We start from the raw sequence: 22,664 nt of genomic DNA on the forward strand, positions 1-22,664 counted from the left end.
GGGCACGAACCCGTGTCCCCTGCATCGGCAGTCGGACTCTCAACCACTGCGCCACCAGGGAAGCCCCCAACACCCCCTTTTATATAAAAACAAAACTCTCTAGGCCACCGTTCAGGAAACTACAATACTGTCCCCCACTCCCAGAAGATATGAATCTTTTAGGAACATGGAGTTGGATTTTGTGGATCTTGCCCCATCCAGAAGATCTGTTCCTACTTTGCTTTTTCGGTAGTTTTATTTTTTTTTAAATCTCAAAGTTTTCTAAATATTGAAATGCTCTTTCAGAACTCCTCCCCTCTGCCCCCAACATCCACCACCCCAGTTAGCTTATCTCACCCAAGTGCCCCATTTCGAAGATGAAGACACTGAGGTCCAGAGACGGGAAGAGCAAGGCTCAGGCATCTTGGGGCCTCCAGTGTGGTTTGGGGTTAACAGTGATGTGGGAGGATGAAAGAAATGGCATGACTTGTTTAAAGGACAGTGTAGCCTCTGCTTCTCAAAATGTGATCTATGGACAAGCAGCATCAGCGTCCTCTGGGAGCTTGTTAAAAATGCAGAATCTCAGGCTCCACCTAAGACCTACAGAATCAGAATCTGTGTTTGGTTTTTTTTTTTTTCCAGTACGCGGGCCTCTCACTGCTGTGGCCTCTCCCGTTGCGGAGCACAGGCTCCGGACGCGCAGGCCCAGCGGCCATGGCTCACGGGCCCAGCCGCTCTGCGGCATGTGGGATCCTCCCGGACCGGGGCACGAACGCGTGTCCCCTGCATCGGCAGGCGGACTCTCAACCACTGCGCCACCAGGGAAGCCCCAGAATCTGTGTTTTAACACGACCCCGGGTGATTTGTATCTCCACTAAAATCTGAGACGCACTGCTGGGGCAGTCATTGCGGAGGACCTCATGCTGTATCTCGTTTGTCCACCTGAATTCATCAGCAGATGTGGTAGACGGTTTCCAACAGGCCAATAGCCTCAAATGCTTGCACCTTAACTCCTTGCAAGCCTACTGTAGTTGATGCCACCGGGTAAACCCACGACCAATGAGGGACTGAAGCCAGCGGATAATTACCCCATTCTCCCCATCCCTTTAAAAAATTTTTGTATTTATTTTATTTTTTCTTTTTGGCCGCACCACACGGCATGTGGGATCCTAGTTCCCCAACCAGGGATTGAACCCATGCCCCCTGCATTGGAAGGGCAGAGTCTTAACCACTGGACCACCGGGGAAGTCCCCTCTCCCCATCCTTTAACCAGACAGTTGATTAACCCCCAGCTGGTATGGTCTGTCCAATGCTGCAAACATCTTACCAAAAAGAATTCCAAATAATCCTGAAAGATTCTGTCCCAAAGCTGACTGGAGGATCACGCTGACTCTTATCAAGGTCTACTTTGTTCAGGTGATTGTTTGGTTTTTTTCCCTGGCTCCTTGCCATTCCTCCACCTCCTAGCCATCTCCCATGACTTAGGATTACCCCAGGCATGGGAAAGTAGCACCCAGTCATTTCTTGCAAACAGACTCCACCTGCTTCTCTCATACAGGTTCCCCGTGTTGCTTTGGGAATTCATCCAACAGTCTCTACCTTTCAAAGCTTTGAATCAGACACCGATCTGACCGAGGCTGGAATTTCAGGGCACTGCTTTCTTTATTTGGATTGGGTTTTAATCATAGGCTTGCCCTTCTCAAGTCACACTGACCATTGTCCCTCGGGGTCTCTAATTTACGTATTTTACTTACTCTTTCTAAGAGGCAGGCCTCCCATGGATGATGAATGTTGATATTCTGCCACCTAGTGGACGAACTGGAACTGCAGGGATGGAGCCTAAAGGCGGAAAAGAAGGAATCAATAATTTAACAACCACCATGTTCCTAATGAACGTTTATTATGTACAGACCACTCTAAACATAGCAGCTGATTTAATCCTCATAACCACCGTACGATGAAGATGTGCTCCTAATTTCACAGGCTTAAGAAAATTAAGCAACTTCCGATAGCGACACAGGGAAAGGACAAAATGCAATAAAAGAGCTCATTAACAAATGGGTTACAGCTCTGGGCAACTGAGCCTCACCTCTGCTGGGGATCCTTTGAGACACCTTTGACAAACTCTCCCATCTTTGCATTTTCTTGTTCAGTAGCACCAAGATACAAACTGTTACCAGGAAAAGAGCACGGGCTTTCACCAGACAGACCGGGATTTCGGTCTGAGCTCTGCCATTTCCCAGCTGAATAAGCTTGAGAGGATCACTTGACTTGCCTGAGTCTGTTACCTCATCCGTCAATGGGAGCTGACACTATACCCTTAGGATTGCTGGGGCGATTGGACAAAACCATGTGTATAAAGTAGTCCACGATACCAGGCTCTGGGTGGCACTAGTTGATTTGGGAGGCGCAGACAAGACTGGCAGGGAACCAGGGGAAGTAAAGCCAGGAAGGGAGGGCGGCCAATACAGGGCGCATTGCTAAGCTGGCTACCACGGTGGCCCGCTGGGACCTCATCCTGAAGGAAAGCCCTGGGAAACAGTGTGAGACCCTCAGCTCACAATCACCCCAAACAAGGGCTGAGGGAACTGGTGTGTCTGTGGACCAATCCCTGAGAGTCATTTGTTGAGGGCCGCTCCATGCGTGCACGGAGATGCGGACGCAGGCAGGTGGAAGGGCGCCAGAGCGCCCCGACGGGACCGTGGACCCTAAGCAGTGCGTCACCGCGTCTGCTCTCAGCAGCCAGCCTGTGCCAGGCACGGCCCTGCTCCCCTGCCCCTTCGCCGTCCCATCCCCCTTCAGAGACTCTCTTCTGCCATTTTGCCGAATACAACGTGCGAGGCGCTTGCCATCCTCCTCCTCTGTCATCATGTTCTGCTTTAATCCTGATGCAACATTCTTTTTAATTTAATTTTTGTATTGGAGTATAGTTGATTTACAATGTTGTGTTAGGTGTACAGAGAAGTGACTCAGTCATACAAATACATACATCCATTCTTTTTTAGATTCTTTTCCCATTTAGGTCATTACAGAGTATTGAGTAGAGTCCCCTGTGCTGTACAGTAGGTCCTTGTTGATTATCTACTTTATTCACTGATGCATCATTCTTAATCTCTTTTCTGCACTACGTTCCTCTCCCCTCCGCTCCCTCCCAACCTATATGACTACCCTCTTCTTCTCACTGTCTTTTGCTCAGTTCCCTCATGTTTGAGCCTTTATTCTTTGTTTCCCACTCTCTGGCGACCATCAACTTCTTTCCCAATTGTTCAGGAACCAGCCTTTGTGCTATTTCAGAAGTCCCTTCTCCCATGACTTACGTTAGCAAAAGTATCTCCATCTTTCTTGCCCCATGAAAGGTCAGGTTACCATTCAGAATGAGTATTAAGGAAAAGAGCACTGAGGCAGACACCGTGGATTGCTCGACCAATGGCCATTTGATCCCCTTCTTCTTACCAAGAACACACTGATATATTTTTTTAACCTTCCAGAAAAAGGCATGTCCTTCAGAGAGGTCAAGACCAAAGAAGTACTTTTGGGTCTAAGCCAATCAGGGCTTAGCCTTTCCCTTGCAAGTGACTGATTTAGACACTGTCCGGTTGAGCAATGCTGGCTAAGGAGAACTGGGGAATGCCCAGGGCAAGGTTTGCCTTGCTTGTGAAAAGGGATCTTTTTTCTTCTGCTTCTGGACATTGTTACCTGTACATAACACCCAGAATTGCCACAATCCTCTCAGAACCATGAAGAAAATACAAGAGAAAATAAAAAAAGTGAACTAGGGCCACCATATTGTTGAGCCACTGATGATGACACCAACCCTAGAGACATCCTATAGGACTGTGTAAGTCCACTTCAGTTGAGTTATCTGTTGCTTGCAACCAAAACCACACTGAAATGATATGATAAAGTCCTTAGGCTTTAGAAGTTAGTTTAAAAAAAAATACTTACGAGAGAATGATTTTAATACACAGATGATCTGCTCACAAATGTTCTTAATGGCCCATATATTTGCACTGGGCTTGGCCACGTTCTCTAGCATAGTGTCATTATGCGTGTAATGTCTGTAAGAATCAGCCTGAACAGACCAGGAGCACATCTAAATGAGCCCATCTGGCCTTTAGTTAATACAACTCCTAAAAAGTCGGGTGGAAACTGAATTTTTCCTATGTTGAAGAGCAGGTGAACTAAATTAGATAATGTTTTTGGAAGTGTTCTCGATAAACCTGAGGTTGTGGTAGCTTATGAATCACTTTCAACAATAAGATTTCCTTTAAATAAGCAAGCCTATGGCAAATCCTTTTGGGTTCAGAGGAATTCTCCTTTAAAAGTATATATTCTCCCTGTGATGAGTGATTCCTTAAATTGGGGTTTGGCTTCAGGGACTCCGTGAATCCCATGAAATTAGAAGCAACATTCTGTGTCTATGTGTAAATGTGAATTTCTCTGAGGAGAAGATAACTAAGCTTTCAGCAGATTCTGAAAGGAGTTTATAACTACCCTCCTAACTCCAAAAAAAAAAAAAAAAAAGGAGTTAAGAGCCACTGCTAATGTAGGTGTTTTCAAAGCCTGGATTTTCTTAAAGAAGCATATAGTTGCATTTGAAGGCAATCTGACAGAGGGCTAATGTAGCATTTTGAGGAACCAATGTTCATATCCAATTTGTGAATTCTCAGATGTCACACCAGATGTCCTTATTTTCATGAGGGCCCTTAGGCCCTATGGGAAAAAATATGTGAAGGAGATTTTGGAACTAGCTGCCATGCCTCGCATTCTCAGGAGATGTGGGAGACTATTACAGTAATGGCCCCCATTTTTTTCCTCTATATGTCTCTATATCCATCCACCCCTTGGGTAGTCATCTCCAATACTAACTTTGAATTTGGCCATGTGACTTGCCTTGGCCAAAGGAACAATAGCAATTATGACAGAGACAGAGACTTGAAAAATACTCAAATACTGGGAATTTCCTTCTTTTTTACCCTTATTGGAGTCCCTGCCACCACCTCCATATGAAATAGCCTGAGTTAGCCTGATGGATGATGAGAAACACACGATCCAGTCACCCCCACCATCCCAGCCTACAGTCAGTCAATCCTCAGAAGCAGAACACATATCTGGGTGGCAGCTGACTGCAGGCACATGAGTGAGTCCCGTCAAGACAGCAGTAGTACCACCCCGCTGAGCCCAGCCCAAACCACCAACCCTGTAAGCTGAGTAAATAGCTCACTGTTTTAAGGCACTAAGTTTGGGGATGGTTTGTTATGCAGCAAAAGCCAACCGATACAGGAGGGAATACAATGGCTCTTTTTCCCGGGTACCAGCATCCCTTGTGGCCGTGCATGGTGGACACAGCAGGGAAGAAGACCAGACCTGCTGTAAGACCATGTTCCAGACCACGGGGAGGCTCCGTGACAGCCCCACAAGCGGTGGTCGGCAAGCCAGGCTGAGCAGGATGGGCGGCCAGTGAGCAGACGGGAAACAGGATCCGTACGCTGGGTCCTCACTGCCCTAGGCCTAGCTGGAATTATCTGGGCCCCAGAATAACTACTGGGCTCCTCCCTTCCGTCACTCTATCTCCCACCAAAGGAAGGCCTGAAAAGGTGAGGCTAGAAAGTGCTTTTTAAGGGTTACTCAGGCCCATTTTTTCCCCCATGCTTGGCACGATTTAAGAAAATGAGAATTATAAGAGATTAAGTAGGAGAGAAGAACAGGAATTGAGTGTCAGAGAAGGAGAAAGGGAATCAAAAAACAAAGGAAAGAAAAAAATGTGAGAGAAAAAACAGAAGAGAAAGAAGATGCCAAATATCACCCAGACTCAGTCATAAAGAGCACGAAAGAAAACGTGATTATTATGTTCAGGTGTTTGCATGCCCAGTAAGCCACTTAACCTTCCCAACTGTCCTGGGGAAACTGAGGCTCACACAGGCCATGTAAGTTGCTCTAAGACTATAGTGCCCCAAAGTGGCAGGACCGGGACTTGAGCCAGTCCTCAGCCCACAAGGAAAAGCAGACTTAACGTGGATAATAACAACAGACCACACTTTTGGGTGCTTACTAGGTGCCACACACTATTCTAAGTGCTTTACATGGTTCACTCGTTTGAGACTCAGAACAGCCAGGCACCAGGATTACCATCATCCCTAGTTCACAGGTGAGGAGACAGAGACACAGAGAGGTGAAGCAGCTCGCCCAAGATCACTGAGCTCGTAAGTGGTGAGGCCGGGTTGTGAACACACGGAGTCCGGCTTCAGAGTCTGCACTTGGAGCAACTACACTGTAATGCCTATCAGTGCGCTACCAGATTCCCACCCCACCGCGGCTGCCACCACTCTCGGGGCTTTTGAGTGGCCCAGCGGATGGGCTCACGGTACCGGGACAGGCCTCAGATGAGGACTGATCACAGTGTAAAGATCTGTGAAGGCAGGAACTCCACGAGGAGATCAAGTAGAGCCCCCCTCATTTTTGAGTGAAAGGCCTGGCTGCCTTGTGCTCTAACCAGAACCAAGCATCCCTCCCAGATAGAAACACACGCAGCGCGGGATCTGAAGGACAGCCCCGTGCACTGCACTTCGTGGGAAACAGCCAGGAATGGCGGCTTCTCATTTTGATGTCTGGGCCTTTGGAAGCTGGAAAGAGACTTTGCTGGAAGCTGTTTGAGGAAAGAATGAGGGGCTCCGGGGGAGGGGGGATGGAGATGAGAGCACAGAGAGGATACGGGAGAGACAGGTGCAGGGGAGGGGAGCCGGAAAAGAGGAGGCTGCTCCCCCGGGGGCATTTTTACATGACTGATTGCATGACTGGTACATTTAAGTCCCCTGGGAGCCACAGGTGTATCCCAGGTGCACCCAACATGAGTCTGGTTCAGAACTTGATTCCCTAGCAGTCTCCCACTGTCTAGATCTTAGATAATAATCCCAGGAGAAGAAAGGCTGGAAGATTCCACAGAGCAAAATGTAATTCAGAATCTGTTTAGCTTTTGAAGTTCCTCTAAAAGAAAATCAGTCGCCTTTGTCTCCCATCTCCACTGGCCCTTACTCTTTTCTGAGTTCCTTCTTGGTCACAAACACGCATAAGGCACCTCAAGGCGAGACACACCAGCAATCAGTTTAGCAAGAACACTCATTAAAAAAAGAAAAGAGAAAAGAAGAAAGAAAAGGCTTCCATGATGGTGGCGATGATCATTTCGCGGATATGAACCCAACTGAAATAAGGAGATGGTGGCTTTGGCAACCTGGGGGGTCTTTTGTGTGTTTTTCGCGGGAAATTTCTGGATCTCTGGGCTTCGGGGCATTTCAGCATCAAATCATCAACCCCCTTTCCACACAGGAGAGAAGAAAGGCAGTATGCAGGCCTTGATTCTCTCCTCTGTGGTTTGAGGTGTCTCTAGGGAGAGTGTGAACACTCCCAAGAACCCTAAGGTGTGTATTTAAATTTCTGAGAGGGAAGTTAAAGGTAAGGAAAGAACACAAGGTTTCCAAAGGGAAAATTCCAGAAGAAGTAACCATGGAAACTGTTCCAAGGTCTTCAGAGTAGTGTCACATGGAGCCGAGAGACAGCAAGCCCCGTTAGTGGGAAATGAAACCCTAAAGCAGAGAAGCTGAGCAAAGGAGTGAAATGAATCGAAAATGAATGAAGCAATTTTTAAAAGCCAGGTGACTCAAGTCTCAAGAAGCAGTGAAAATCAAGGTAGTGAAAATCATCGGCTTCTGTACATGGAAGATGCAAACACATGTATGCTCTTAGTAGCCCTTCCTCCTGGGGGCTGTATTCCAATCACATGCATACCCCTAGGCTTTTCAAATGTACCAGCGGCAAATGTCAAGACTTTATTTATTCTCATACATGTATTCATCAGTTCACTCTTTCGTTCAACAGATGTTATAAGGTATCCGATGCTACAATTACGCATTCATTCATTATTTATTGAGCACCTACTATGTGCCAGATACTCTATTAGGTATGAGATATGACCGTAAACAAGACAGATATATCACCTGCCTTTACAGAGCCTGCCATCTAGCTTATGCTGTGCTCAGTAATATGAAGGATTCAGAGAAGCAAAGGACTGAGTTTGCTAACGTCAAGGAAGCCACAGTTTTCTTAGGAGGAAGAAAGAAAGCATAGGCACAGTAAGAATTAAATACTTACACAAGAGCTAGATTAGAATTCCAAGCAAGAACACAAGCAATGTCACAGGCAATATATTTCCATTTTCCCCCTTTATCCCTGCCCAAGCTCATCCCCAAGCTTGTCTCCAGCTATTTAATACACTCTGAAGTTCCTTTGTGAGGGGAATCCTTAATGAGGTATCTTGAAGGAAATCTACCCAATGCCTGTATACGTTGCATTCATCCCTTGACTTATATCTCCAGAGACAAATTTGCTCGTAGGTGAACTTCCAAATCCACCTGATGGAGGGGTAGAGGGAGAAGAAATATATCTCTAAGACCTGCTACTTTGAGGGCATCATAAATGAATTATGAATTATGAATTATGTTCCTGAATCAGCTCTCAGCCTTTAGGAACTCCCCATGGTGTCTTCACTGTCACCTCTGGAGTTGGACCAGTACTAGTCAAACCTGCAGAATTCAAAATAAAACCTCAGCTTCCTGCCTTCTAGAAGATCAGGAAAACGTGTGGGTCTTATGAGAAGAGAAAAAGTGGAATATGATCATCATCCTTGACCATGGATCTCACGCTGATGACCAGGTGATAATGGCTCAGAGTCAGGCCCCAGGGGAAGGTAGCCCTACCTCCTTCCTCTCACTGGGCATCAGGCATGGCCCCCTCCCCCTCCTTTTTTAAAATAAATAAATTTATTCATTTATTTATTTTTGGCCGTGTTGGGTCTTCATTGCTGCGCACGGGTTTTCTCTAGTTGCAGCAAGCAGGGGCTACTCTTCGTTGCCATGAGCGGGCTTCTCATTGAGGTGGCTTCTCTTGTTGCGGAGCACGGGCTCGAGGCATGCAGGCTTCAGTAGTTGTGGTACATGGGCTCACGTGCTCAGTAGTTGTGGCTCGCGGGCTCTAGAGTACAGGTTCAGTAGTTGTGGCGCACGGGCTTAGCTGCTCCGCGGCATGTGGGATCTTCCTGGACCAGGGATTGAACCTGTGTCCTCTGCATTGGCAGGTGGATTCTTACCCACTGCGCCACCAGGGAAGCCCCCCTTCCCCCTTTTTGAATGACACAGATGACTGATCCATCATTTGGGAAGACCACTGTGCTTATTCCAAGAAAGTGACCACTGGCTTGTAAAAGTGAGACCTGTTTGAATCTTTGGCTGTTTAACTCTCAAGATGGGCTGGTGGAAAAAGCTACATGATAGGTGAGGGGAGGATTATTATTTGGGGAGGGAATATTACAATGGAGTGTGTCCCCTTTCTCTTCTGTCTCTAGTTTACTTATCACTGGCAGAGAAACAGAACTTGGTGGACAAAGCAAAACCATGATCCTGGGCTATCATGGATCCAAGGATGGCTAAACTTGAAGAGAGTCAGGTTGGAGGGCAAGTCCCAAGAGTCTAGGGCAAGGCCGACTGATGGACTCTTGTCAGGCAAAACTGTGGTGGTCTGGATGAAGAGAGAATGCCGATTCTGGTTCATTTTAATTTCCTTCAATTTCTCCATGAATCAAAATCATTTTCACTTCATTGAGTTTTGACGGTAATCGGGTGATGAACTACTCATTTGTCAAAATTTTCTAATTAGCATGGAAAGAAAAGGAGTCTTCAACATGGCTTATCGCTTTGCCTTCCTCTAAGGCAGAGGTCATAAATTTTTGCAGTTGGCTACCTTCACCATGGTTTTTTGGTTTTGTTTTTTATTTTACTTGGTAGGGAAGACAGGAAATGAGGTCTCCAGTTCTGACCCAGGCTCACAACTTTATACCTGGCCTAACTCTTACCACTCAAAGTTGATAGCTTAAAATAACAATCACGTATTAGCTTACTATTCTGTGGGTCAGTGATTTGGCCTGGGTTTTGCTGGACAGTTCTCCTGGTGGTCTCATCTGGACTTATGCATATAGCTGCCATCAGCTAGAGGACTGACTGGAGGCTGGTCGGTCTAGGGTGGTTGGTGCTGGCTGTCGGTTGGGACCACTTGGGTAGCTGGGGCATACATCTTCGGCAGGCCAGCCCCAGTTTATTCAGATAACAGAGTTCTCAGGGTTCCTAGGAGCATCAAGAGAAGATGAGCCCAGTGCAGAAGCACTTCTCAAGTTTCTTCTTCCACCATGTTTTTCGAATACCCCACGGGTTAAAGTAAGTCACAAGGTCAAGTCCAGATTCAAGGGGTGGAAAAGTAGGCTCCGTACCTGGATGGGAATTGTTACAAAGTCACACTGCAAAGGGAGGGGATGCATGCAAGAGAGGACAGAGTTACTGTGGCCACTTTTGCAAACCATCTCCCAGAGCCCTGTTGCCGTTTGAGACAGCAGCCCATGCAAGGAATCTCCTCCGTCTCTGGCTGGCAGTGTAACAGGCGTGGTTGGACTCCATGTTCCATGTTTTTCCTCTGGAAAAATGAAACGGTTTGAAGGAGACAAAGGAAAAGATGTGAAGTGCTTCAAGTTGCCAGAGGGTATTGTTTCAATTACATTTCCATATCTCTACAAGAACAAAATCACACACATATGTATATCTGATATGTATGTATATACACAGAGAAATTATGTATATACACATACATACTGCATTCTTGTGATAACTACGCATGCTAGTGCAGAGTCTGGGCACCTCTTGTTTTGTATGTGAAAGCAGTGTTGATAATGTCTATCAAATAAATAAATGGTCCCAACCTTGACTTAGTCATCTGAGAGAAATAGAAAGTTTTCACATCAATCTGTAAGCTGATCCATATAATCCCCTATAGAATACACGCACACACAAACACACACATTATATTTTCAAGCTAAATAATAAGTATTTAGAAATGATAAGGTTTTCTTTTCACTTTCTTCCTTTTATGACAACATATGTCGATCCACTCTGTTATTCTGTGTAAGGAGCATATGCCAAAGGTTACAAAAACAATGGTGATGTGAGTGGAAGAGGTATCGTATAATTTATCTAGGTAGGAATACTATATATATTTTTTAAATATATTTAACCTACAAGGACATAATAACATAATGGTTGAACATATATTTCAACTGTTTAATCAACTTCATCATAGAAAGCAAACAGAGGGATTATAAAGAACCTATATCATATATCGGTCAGGGTTTGGTCAGGAAATCAGAAACCACTCCAGGTGCTCTGAGAAGAAAAAGATTTAATGCATAAAATTAAATGCTTACAAATCCCGAGAAAGAAAAGTGGAGCTGGAGGAATCAGGCTCCCTGACTTCAGACTATACCACAAAGCTATAGTCATCAAAACAGTATGGTACTGGAACAAAAATAGAACTGTAGATCAATGGAACAGGATAGAAAGCCCAGAAATAAACACACGCACCTACGGTCAATCAAGCTATGACAAAGGAGGCAAGACTATACAATGGTGGAAAGACAGTCTCTTCAACAATGGTGCTGGGAAAACTGGACAGCTACATGTAAAAAAATGAAATTAGATCATTCTTTAACACCATACACAAAAAGAATCTCAAAATGGATTAAAGACCTAAATGTGAGACCGGACACTATAAAACTCCTAGAGGAAAACATAGGCAGAACACTCTGACATAAATCACAGCAATATCTTTTCTGATCTCTCTCCCAGAGTAATGAAAACAAAAACTCAGATAAACAAATGGGACCTAATTAAACTCAAAAGCTTTTGCACAGCAAAGGAAAACATAAACAAAATGAAAAGACAACCCACAGACTGGAAGAAAATATTTGCAAATGATGTGACCAACAAGGGATTAGTCTCCAAAATTTACAAAATGGCCATCATCAAAAAATCCACAAACAATAAATGCTGGAGAGGGTGTGAAGAGAAGGGAACCCTCCTACACTGTTGGTGGGAATGTAAATTGGTAGAGCCACTATGGAGAACAGTATGGAGGTTCCTTAAAAAACTAAAAACAGAGCTACCATATGACCCTGCAATCCCATTCCTGGGCATACATCCAGAGAAAAACATGGTCCAAGAGGATACATGCACCCCAATGTTCACTGCAGCACTATTTACAATAGCCAGGACATGGAAGCAAACTAAATGCCCATCGACAGAGAAATGGATAAAGAAGATGTGGTACATATATACAATGGAATATTACTCAGCCATAAAAAGGAATGAAATAATGACATTTGCAGCAACATGGATGGACCTAGAGATTGTCAGACTGAGTGAAGTAAGTCAGAGAAAGAGAAATATCGTATGATATTGCTTATATGAAGAATCTAAAAAGAAATGATACAAATGAATGTATTTACAAAACAGAAACGGACTCACAAACTTAGAGAATGAACGTATGGTTACTGGGGGGAAGGGTGGAGGGAAGGGATAGTTAGGGAGTTTGGGATTGACATGTACACACTGCTATATTTAAAAAGGATAACCAACAAGGACCTACTGTGTAGCACAGGGAACTCTGCTCAATGTTATGCGGCAGCCTAGATGGGAGGGGAGGCTGGGAGAGAATGGATACATGTGTATGTATGGCTGAGTCACTTTGCTGTACACCTGAAACTATCACATTGTTAATCAGCTATACTCCAATATAAAATAAAAAGTTAAAAAATAATTAAATGCTTACAAAACCATTGGAAGGGCTCAGGAAATGACAGTAAGGAAAAGCTGTCCCTAGCTTTCAAGAAATCAGGAACTTGGACTTCCCTGGTGGCGCAGTGGTTAAGAATCCGCCTGCCAATGCAGGAGACACGGGTTCCAGCCCTGGTCCGGGAAGATCCCACATGCCTCAGAGCAACTAAGCCTGTGCACCCTAGAGCCCGTGCTCCGCAACAAGAGAAGCCACCACAATGAGAAGCCCGCACACTACAACGAAGAGTAGCCCTAGCTCACCGCAGCTAGAGAAAGCCCGCGCGCAGCAATAGAGACCCAATGCAGCCATAAATAAATAAATATTTTTTTTCAAAAAAAGAGAGAAATCAGGAACTTGCAAAAATTGTAGAAAGCTGCCATTCATGGTCTCCGCGCCAGGCACACTGAAATGGGTAATTTACAAGAGAATATCTAGAAGCTGCTGGAAAACCTCACATCTATTGTCTGGCAAAGCCCACACAATTCCTATTGCAATTCTAATGACTTCTGCTTCTCTTCTGCTTTCCAAATCTTGCAAAGGTCCCTATCATTGGAGGACTCTATTCTGAAAGCTGGCTGGCAAGTGTTTCTAGGAGATGTAGCTACTAGGCTTCTAGCCCTTCAGTAGAAGGGAGACCATATAAAGAAATGGGGATGAATACTTGTCAAAATAAAACCATTCAGCACAGACTGCCAAGTCCTCTTAACCTTACAGCATCCACTGTTCTGAAGACTGCAACCCCATATTGTCTGGCTATATTGTAACAAAGTGCAATCAGTCTATACATACTAGTTTTGTGCTCTTTTTTCCTGACTTTACTGATGTAGCCATATAACTCTCAAAACCCATAAACTGATCATTTTCATGGTAGTAATATATTTCTTTTATTTAATATATTTAGGCACCTTTGAGTTCTTACGCAAGTGGATTTCTAATATTTTTTCCTCTGCTATAACAAGTTACTTTACACAAATATCTACTTTCCCTCTTTTTGAGTTAATTTCTTAAGTGTCATTCCCCAAATGAATTAATGGGTCAAAGTGCATAATCAGTTCCTTAAAAGATACTGTCTTGTTAAAGCTAATGTAGAATAGTAAATTGTATAAATAAACATTATGCAGTGTAATCTTACACCGTATGGCATTAATCAATCTGTTACTGGCTTTTATTTTCCTCTGGGTATACAAGGGATTAAAAAGTATAGCTTCACACTAAGACATCTGGCTTCAAAACCATTTAAGTCACAAAGATGTGTGTGTGTGTGTGTGTGTGTGTGTGTGTGTGTGTGTGTGTGTGTGTGTGTGTGTGTGTGTGTGTGGCTTTCTCACCATTCTTCCCTGAGGCTTACAATCGGACTCTCAGAATTTTTGGCTAATCTCTCCAAAAAAGTCCCCCTGTCAAATTTTTGATTACTCCTATCCTTCCATCATTTATCCAGTGTAACCCCATGTTGAACTCTCTATCATGGAATGGGAAGGATCCCTGGACATTACAGGCTATATCTCAGGGGTCCTGAGAGGCCTTGGGAGTCAGCCCACACTCCAGAACTGCTCTTTGCCTGAAAGCGGGCCAGCCCTCCCTGCTCCAGGACTTCTAGGGAGAGTGATTAGGTCACCACCACACCTCAACTTTTACATGGAGCTCTCTCCTTCAACTCTTGACTTCTTCGACCACTCCCCTGCATTGCCCTCTCCCAGCCCCTCAGAAGGTCAAGACCGTGGCCATGATTCGAAGCTATGCTTGAAGGCCACCTCCTCTAAGAGGCATCTCGGATATCCCAAATAAAAGAGACCTCACTGCAGAACTGCCATGATACTTCATCTGTACTAGTTCTGATACAACTTTCGTTTTTTTTTCTGATTTGTGAAGTGATTCATGCTTGTCGTAGAAGAGTTGAGAAATATGGAAAAGATTAAAGAAAAAAAATCACTCAATCCCACAACACACAGAGATAATCATTGTTAACATTTTCCTGTGTTATCCCTTTAGCCTTTTCAATGATTTTTTTAAAACATAATTGAGAGCATACCGTGGATATAGTTTTTTTTAACCTAACATTTTATCATGAACATATTTTCATGTCGTTAACTTTTTGATGTCTCATTTCAACAGGAACATAAATTCTATTGTGCAGATGTACTGTAATTGACTAATGCTCAGTTGTTCTGTATTTGTGTAGTTTCCAGTTTTATACTACTATACATAATGCTGTGATAAACATCCTTAATAATAAATCTTTGTCTACATGTCTATTTCCTTAAGATGTGTTTCTAGAAGTGGGAGTATTGTAGTGAATTAAATAATGCTTTTATTTAAGAATTAGACAAAATTAAGGATCCTCTTCCCAGAATAATACAATCAAACATATAACCACACTTTTGCATACACTTTCTGGAAATTTATCTGAACCTCACATGTGGATTTCCTAGGGGTCCAAGGATCACTAAGTTAAATACATTTGAATTACTAGGTCAAGAGATGAAAAAAGTTAAGGATACGATAGAGAGTCCTAGTTTTTTCCCAGAAACATCTATCTGTCCCACTTTTATGGTACAGATAATATTTTATACCTTCTACCATTATTATTCATGTCTTATCACCCTGCTAGACTGTAAGCTCTTTGAGAGAAGGGTCATCTCTGATTTGTCTCTAAATTTTCCACAGGACTGAGAAAAGTGTCTAACCCACAATGGATGTTCAGTAAAGGTCCACTGAATCGATAACTCAATTTCAAAGTCAGAAAGGAAAAGAAAATTCCAAGTTTGATCATGTGGAAAGTGGTTTGGGATATGCTTCACACCCATGACAAATGACACCAAGAGACGGTCGCTGAAGCCGTCACCAAGGCTGGTAAGCAGAATGGGCAATGCTGCAAATAGATCTTCAGATTTCAGTGCAAGTGCCAAATGCTCCATTTCTACAGCGTGGACGGTGGCTATTGCCTGTCTCTCAGATACAGAGGACTGTGCACCAGAAACTGGCCATCAATTACTTGCCAGTGAAATATTTCTAAGAACCATAATGACCTATTAACTCCGGGATTAAAATTATATGTAAGTCATATTACCAACCTCAGTTAACTCCTTGCACAGTGCCCATTTTCCAAGCAATGTGGAAGGGACATCTTGTGGCAGACATGCTTAGGGGCCTATCCCACCACCACACCCCACTCTTCTCAGTGAGAAGACACTCACTCTAATTTGGTTTGGGTTGGCAACATGCCCAGGCCTAAAGGGCGAGTATGATAAATGAGAAACCAATCATGAGAATTCCATCCCCCCCTTTCCAGGTACTGATCTACCTCACATAACGACTGTTCAGTTTATGACTTTTTGCCGTAACGGCTCTTGAAAAGTTGTACCACTTTGTGAACAATGACTCCCTTTTTTCCCCAATAGACTGACTTTTTCCACCTCAAAACACACTAAACAAATATGCTATAAGAAGTGATATGACATCATCGAGGTCTCAGCCTGAGTCCCACTCACCAGTTTTACTGAACATGCATTTACTTGTCAGAGCCTATCATATGGAATGAATTTGGATTGAGCCTCATGTTTGAATGAGCCCCAAATGTTCTGCTTTGCGTATGGATACCAAACGAGAGGGATGAAGAGGTGTCATCTCCATCTCTTCAGTCTTCGTGCGTGTGCAATTTCACAAGCTTCAAAGCACTCTCGTGTTTACCTTTTATTTCGTCCTAAAGGTAATTTCTAGGCTGTAACTTTATATTGAAGTGCACCGAGTGCACTGAGAGTACAAAGTAACCAAGAACTCCCTCTCTAAAAGCTGGAAAGCTGACGAGACAATGGTGGAGACAAAAGAATTCACCTTCCAAAGAATGACTGCTCCAGTCTCTCCACCACCATTCCTATCAAGTCTACTTTTTCTACATTATAGTTTGTGTACAAACTGCAGTTATTTACTTTCAAATTGTTCTCCATTTCTTATGAAAACTTGTTTTCACTGTTCACTCAATATATTTTCTTACCTGTGAAAATTATCAGGGTATCTTTGATTGGGACAGACCAGGTTATCATTTTTCCTGCAGAAATTAATGGAATTTTTTAAAAAAATGAATAGCTTTCCACTCAGTGGCAGGGCTTTCAAGAATGAATGAAAGTTGCAAAGTGAGAGACTAGGGTACTTACTTCTTAGCCCACCTCACAGCTAAGGATGGAAATGAGAGTAAGTTCTGGTCAAAGAGAGGGAAAGTCTCCTGGGGGTAGAGGGGATGGGGGTCTGGGAAAGATTTTTCTCCACGTTACAAGGAGAACACTTTTCTCCCATCCCCGTCTTCCTTCCCTGAATTTTAAAGTATTTCAAAGACTGATTTGACTAGAGCTATGGCAAACTTCATGTGAACTTGAGGAAGAAAAGCAACAAGAGAATCACACAATGCTAAACCAGCACCCTGACCTGAGAGAGCTGAAGAAACGATCCTCGACCCATTCACCGGACACGTTTATGTGTGAAGCTGACTTTACTTAAGCATTGCGTCTACGCCACAACAACGTGAAACAACATAGAACTGACTATCAGGTTTGTCTTTCTAAAATATTTAGGCCACCTCTCCATGTTATTTAGCCCGGCTGCTTGTCTTCTAAAATTCCTTGCTTACCCAGTTTGGGGATCATCATCTCAGGGTCGCCCCCAAAACCCCATTCCTCTCACGATATTATGCAAAGTAATTGAGCTCTCGACACCTCTACTGGGTGGGCAGCCACTTCCGTACATCATTGTTCTATGTTCTACTACAAAATGGGCCAAACACTCCACTGGCAAAGGTAGTGAACCATCCATCCTTGCCTGTGCCTCACTTTGCAGACTCTCTGATGAAAGGGAGCAGAGATTCCATTCTTTATTGCTGTGAATTATGTATGCCACCACTTTAGAAGGCAGAGCTGGATACAGTCAGTTTGGGTTGTAAATAATAATTTTATTCTCAGTTTCAAAACTGTTGGGGTTGGGAAAGACATTGTAATAGTGTGTTTCAAGAAGCACAGAATTGGAACTTGGAAGACCTACATTTCAATCTAACTAAGCTCGACTATTTACAAGCATCTCAGGATCCCAATGTCCTTATATGTAAAAACACGGGGGAGGGATGCACTAAAGAATGTCGGAGGTCCCATCCTGCTCTAGCAGTTTCTAGATGAGATATCTGGGGCCTGAGAAGCCAGCTGACGTAACGTTTAACTTACACCTGTGATCAACCTCTTTTCTATTTTTAGTTCTGAGGCTTGATTTATCAAGGTTAACTGTATACTTGATGTTTTGTTCAGATACTCTATTTCCTTCCCTGGCTTCCGAAGTTATACTGATCTCAGTACGCTGACACTGCAGGCAGAAGGGGAAAATGAAAGGTTATGAAATAAAACCAAGTGAACAGACAGAGTTACATATGTGGGGTACAATGGGTATACAGAGCTGTTCATCGCAGCTTTATTTGTAACAGCAACAGAGTGGAAACAATCTAAATGTCCATCCCTAAAAGACTGATTTACCAAAGTGTGCCATATTCCTAATATGGAATACTAGGCAACTATTAAAAAGAACGAGGCAGATCTTCATGTACTGATATGAAAGGTGCTCCAAGATAGATAGATAGATATAGATCGATAGAGAGTGCATGTGTTGTGTTCCTCAGTAATGTATATACCATGCTGCCATGATGGAAAAGATACATATATATGCTTGACTACATATAGAGTATCTCTGGAAGGATATACCAAAAATGCAACAGTGGTTGCCTTCTGGAATGGGAAATAAGGATCTGGAGGATAAAGATAAGAGGGAAACTTACCCTTTATTGTTTATTTTTGGCATCTTTTAAATTTTGTACTATGTGCATGCCTTGCTGTTAAAATATGTTAATTTTTTTTTTTTTTTTTTGCGGTATGCGGGCCTCTCACTGTTGTGGCCTCTCCCATTGCGGAGCACAGGCTCCGGACGCGCAGGCTCAGCAGCCATGGCTCACAGGCCCAGCCGCTCCATGGCATGTGGGATCTTCCCGGACCGGGGCATGAACCCGTGTCCCCTGCATCAGCAGGCGGACTCTCAAACACTGTGCCACCAGGGAAGCCCCAAATATGTTAATTTTTTAAAGATTAAAAAATCTTGTAATGAGAACTAGAGAGTTAAATGAGGTGTGGGAGTTATTGGTGGGTTTCAGTTGCCCACACGCTTCCTCTCCTACGCTGGTAAGTCTTCCACATCGTACACCCAGGCCTAGAGAACATTCCGTGACCCAGAGTTTTGATGGTCAGTGGCACCCTGCTTTGCAACCCTGCCTGCGCCTCGTCCTCCCCACGGACCTCGGGTACTGGCTTTGAGCTCATAAGAGAAGAGCCAGTGTCCCCACCTTGGGACTGGCAGCCATCACTGCTGCTCGGCATCTCTACCTTTTCCTGGCCACAGTGGGAGGTGGCCCTGGATTCCTGGTGGAAAGCTCACGGGTACTGGAGTCAGACAGCCCTGGATTGGATCATGAGATTTACCTTCATAGCCAGATGTTACCTCCTCATCTGTACAGAGGTGATGGCAGCTTCTTCACAGGTTGTTGTGAGACTTTGAGCTACATAAGCAACGCACAAGGTGGGGGCGGGGTAAACGTGCATCCCTCGTCTGTCTCTTCACTTGCTTCGCTGGCGCCCATTCATCATCACCCTCCTCAGTTTTCAGAGTGACTCCTGAGTTGATGTTCCCTGAACAGTTTTTCTAGAGCAGTGGTTTTCAACCAGAAGCCACTGTGCCCCCAGGGGCCACTTGGTAGTGTCTGGAGACATTCTGTTGTCACAACTGGAGAAAGGGAGACTACTGGTGTCTTGTGAGTAGAGACCAGGGATGCTGCTCAACATCATCTTATGCAAAGAACAACAAAGAATTATCTGGTCCAAGATGCCAGCAGTACTGAGGTTGAGAAACCCTGATTTAAAGGAGTTTATAAAGCTCCAGGTGGTTGTTCAAATTGGCAGGGCACTGCATTTAAGAAAACAATTTGATTTTAGAGCAGCCTATAACTAAATTCACTAAGGACAATTTCAGCAGTTACCACCTCTGTTCTGTTTCCAAGAACATGAGTCTATCTTTAAGCAAAGGAGAATGGAAAATTAGGGGGAAATCATTGCTAGATCTTTTATTCCAAGAACTTGAGAAACTTGCCTATGCCCTTTTAGACTATGAACTGAGGTAGCTTTGTATCACTGATCTATTGCTGTCTAGCAAACCACCCAAAATGTAGTGACGTATAACAACAACCAGTATTTAGTTTACATTCTTCGGGACAGTTCTCTGATCTGGGCCAGACTCAGCTGATCCCGGTTAGCCCAGATAAGAAAAACCACCCAGGAGGGCCCAGTCCAAATTGCTGACCTGCAGAATCATGGGTTGTTGTTTTAACTGCTAAGTTTTGTAGTTGTTTGTTACACAGCAGAAGCTAACTGACAGAACGAGCATTCAGTTTGGGGCTCTTGGCAATAGTGATGCTATGAACATTCTAGTACACAACCCGTCCACATGTGTACGCAGTTCTGTTGAGTGTAGGAGTGAAAATGCTGGTGGATGTGCTTCATTCTTAAAGTACTAAATTATTCACACACATTCATTCTTAAAGCACCAAATTATTCACACACACACACACACACACATACATGCACACGCATGCGCACAGAGCTTCGTTTTCTTTTCATAACTTCTCTTTGTTGCCTTCAGTTGCAGCAACTGCCCTGAGCCCATTTTTCAAAAAGAAAGGGCAACTGGCAGGAAGCTAGTTCATGATGATTTTTCATAGCCAGGCTGGGAGCTCAAACATCCGGTTCCCTGCTTACTGTCTCTCCCACCTTCTTCCATTAAAAAGCGAAAACATCTTCTTCCATTAAAAACAAACAAACAAACAAACTTTTCATTTTGTCTAGGCAAAGAACCATTCTCAAACATTTCTGCACATAAGAAGGAAATGACCAAGAGCACACAATAGGAAAATAATCTCTTGGGCATGTGAGAACATAAGAGCTATTGTGGTTTTTTAAAAAGCACACTTCAGTGAACAGGACAGAAGTTTTGTTTGATTATGACTCAGGACCTTGAGGCAGTACATGGGTAAGAACTGCTAATTCCTGTGGGGAAGATGAATACATGTCAGGAAGAAATGTCTGCGTTGTTCATGTAATCAATCAACAAATATTTCTTGAGTGCCAACTATGTATAGAGTCCTGCACTTCCTGTAAGTCATTTGGACCTTGAGAAAGAAGAGGAGGGTCATGAACTCAGCCTGCGGTCACAGGTACCAGGACAGTGAAGCTCCAAACCAGGAACTAGCCCTACCCAGTTCAGGTTTCTGTGATTTCACCCTGGTTCAGTTTTTTTCTGCTACTGTAACTCAGTTTCTTCATTTCAAAAACTAAGAAAAAAAATACATGGGCATAGGCAGTCCCACACTTCTGAGGAATTTACTAGATAATGTCATTACATCCAGGAGACATTTTTCTGTTTTCCTCTGACTTGACCTCACAAAAGCTGTAGCCACCATGGACCACTCACTACTTTTCAAAACCTTCACTTCTCTTGGCTTCAATGAAGTAACACCCTGCTGGTCTTCTTGCTTCTTTTCTGGGCTCTCTGTCTGCTGGCGAGGTTGGTCCTCTTCCACCAAGCTGTTAGATTCTGGGGTTCCTCAATCCTTGGCCCTTGACCATCTCCTGTTCCCACTCTCCCTAAAAAGTCTCATCCATGCCTGTGCCTCAGACATGTGTATGATGATGGCTCATACATTTCTTCTCCATCCCAGACCTCTACCAATGGCCTATTTGACACCTCCTCGTGGGTGCTCAAGGGCATCCCAAACCAAGCACTTCCAAATCAAACTCCTAAGCGTCCAAAACAAACCTCATCCTTGTTGCTGATCTATTCCCTATCTCAGTGAGTTGCACCATCATTCATCCAGGGATACAGGGCTGAAGCCAGTTAGTTGTTCTTGGCATCCTTCACTCCTCCGTCTCACTGAAGGCTCAAGCATTACCCCCATCCTGTTGAGCTCCCTCCTACATCTCGCTCCCACCCTTCCACACCTCTCCACTACTACAAGCTATCAGCCTTGTTCACCTCAATTACTAGCCCCTCCTGTCCATTCTCCACACCCTTACAATTTACGAGAATATCACATATATATTTTAGTTAATCCTCAAAACAATCCTAGGAGGTAGACTCAGTGGAATGTCTTATCGTCATTTTATATAAGGAAACTGATGCTCGTAGAAATGAAGTGAATTGCCCGATAAACCACAGCACCCAAGAAACAAATCTGGATCTCAAACCCAGCCCTTGAGCCTCTAAATGCCCCCATGAGTGCCACTGCATCGTGCCCCACACTATGTTATGTCCCTGTGGATGTAGCAGGTTTCTTCATTCCAGTGTTGAACATGATATTGGTGGGTACTGCTCATCTCCATGCAGCAGCTCTTAAATAAACTGGCTAAAGCCATCCCACATTAAGGGTACTGTGTGTAATTTTGTAATGCCCCAGCTCTACTTTTTATAGAATCAAAACGGCTGCTTGGACTGATGCCTTAGGAGAACAGAGATTGTGAGGGAGATGAAGGGATTGGACATAATTCCAGTGTATGACTACGGGAGAGTGTGGCTGAGGAGGGGAGAAACAAAATCACTGCAAGAAGGAAAGTCAAAGTACAGAGAGGCAGACTATTGGAAAGGTTATTGACATGGTATGGAAGTCCCCAAGAATCAGGGCAGGAGCAGTATCAGCGAAAGTGACAGAGAGGAGGATGTAAAATCTTAGAAGAAAGAAGGAGAATGACACAGGGCTGGCAAATGACCGCAACCAGGAGGAGAGGTGGGTGGTACAGTCTGATAACCTGACATTCAAAGATGGAGACACAGGTGCTATTAGTGAGGAAGACGAGAGAATGGTCTGGGAAACTAGAAATAAATAGCAAGGAAAGGTACCCATCCCGCCTTCCAGT

General features: G+C 44.0%; 1 long non-coding RNA gene across 1 annotated transcript in view; it reads right to left on the reverse strand.

Moving 5' to 3' along the window:
- Positions 1-22,664, reverse strand: part of LOC132481463 (uncharacterized) — a 145,666-nt gene that overhangs the window by 78,263 nt on the left and 44,739 nt on the right. Inside the window, exon 2 of the long non-coding RNA XR_009530831.1 lies at positions 1,734-1,818. This is a non-coding gene — a long non-coding RNA (uncharacterized LOC132481463). The remainder of the gene's footprint in view (positions 1-1,733; positions 1,819-22,664) is intronic.

Source organism: Mesoplodon densirostris, chromosome X, assembly GCF_025265405.1.
Source record: "Mesoplodon densirostris isolate mMesDen1 chromosome X, mMesDen1 primary haplotype, whole genome shotgun sequence".
Taxonomy (NCBI): Eukaryota; Metazoa; Chordata; class Mammalia; order Artiodactyla; family Ziphiidae; genus Mesoplodon; species Mesoplodon densirostris.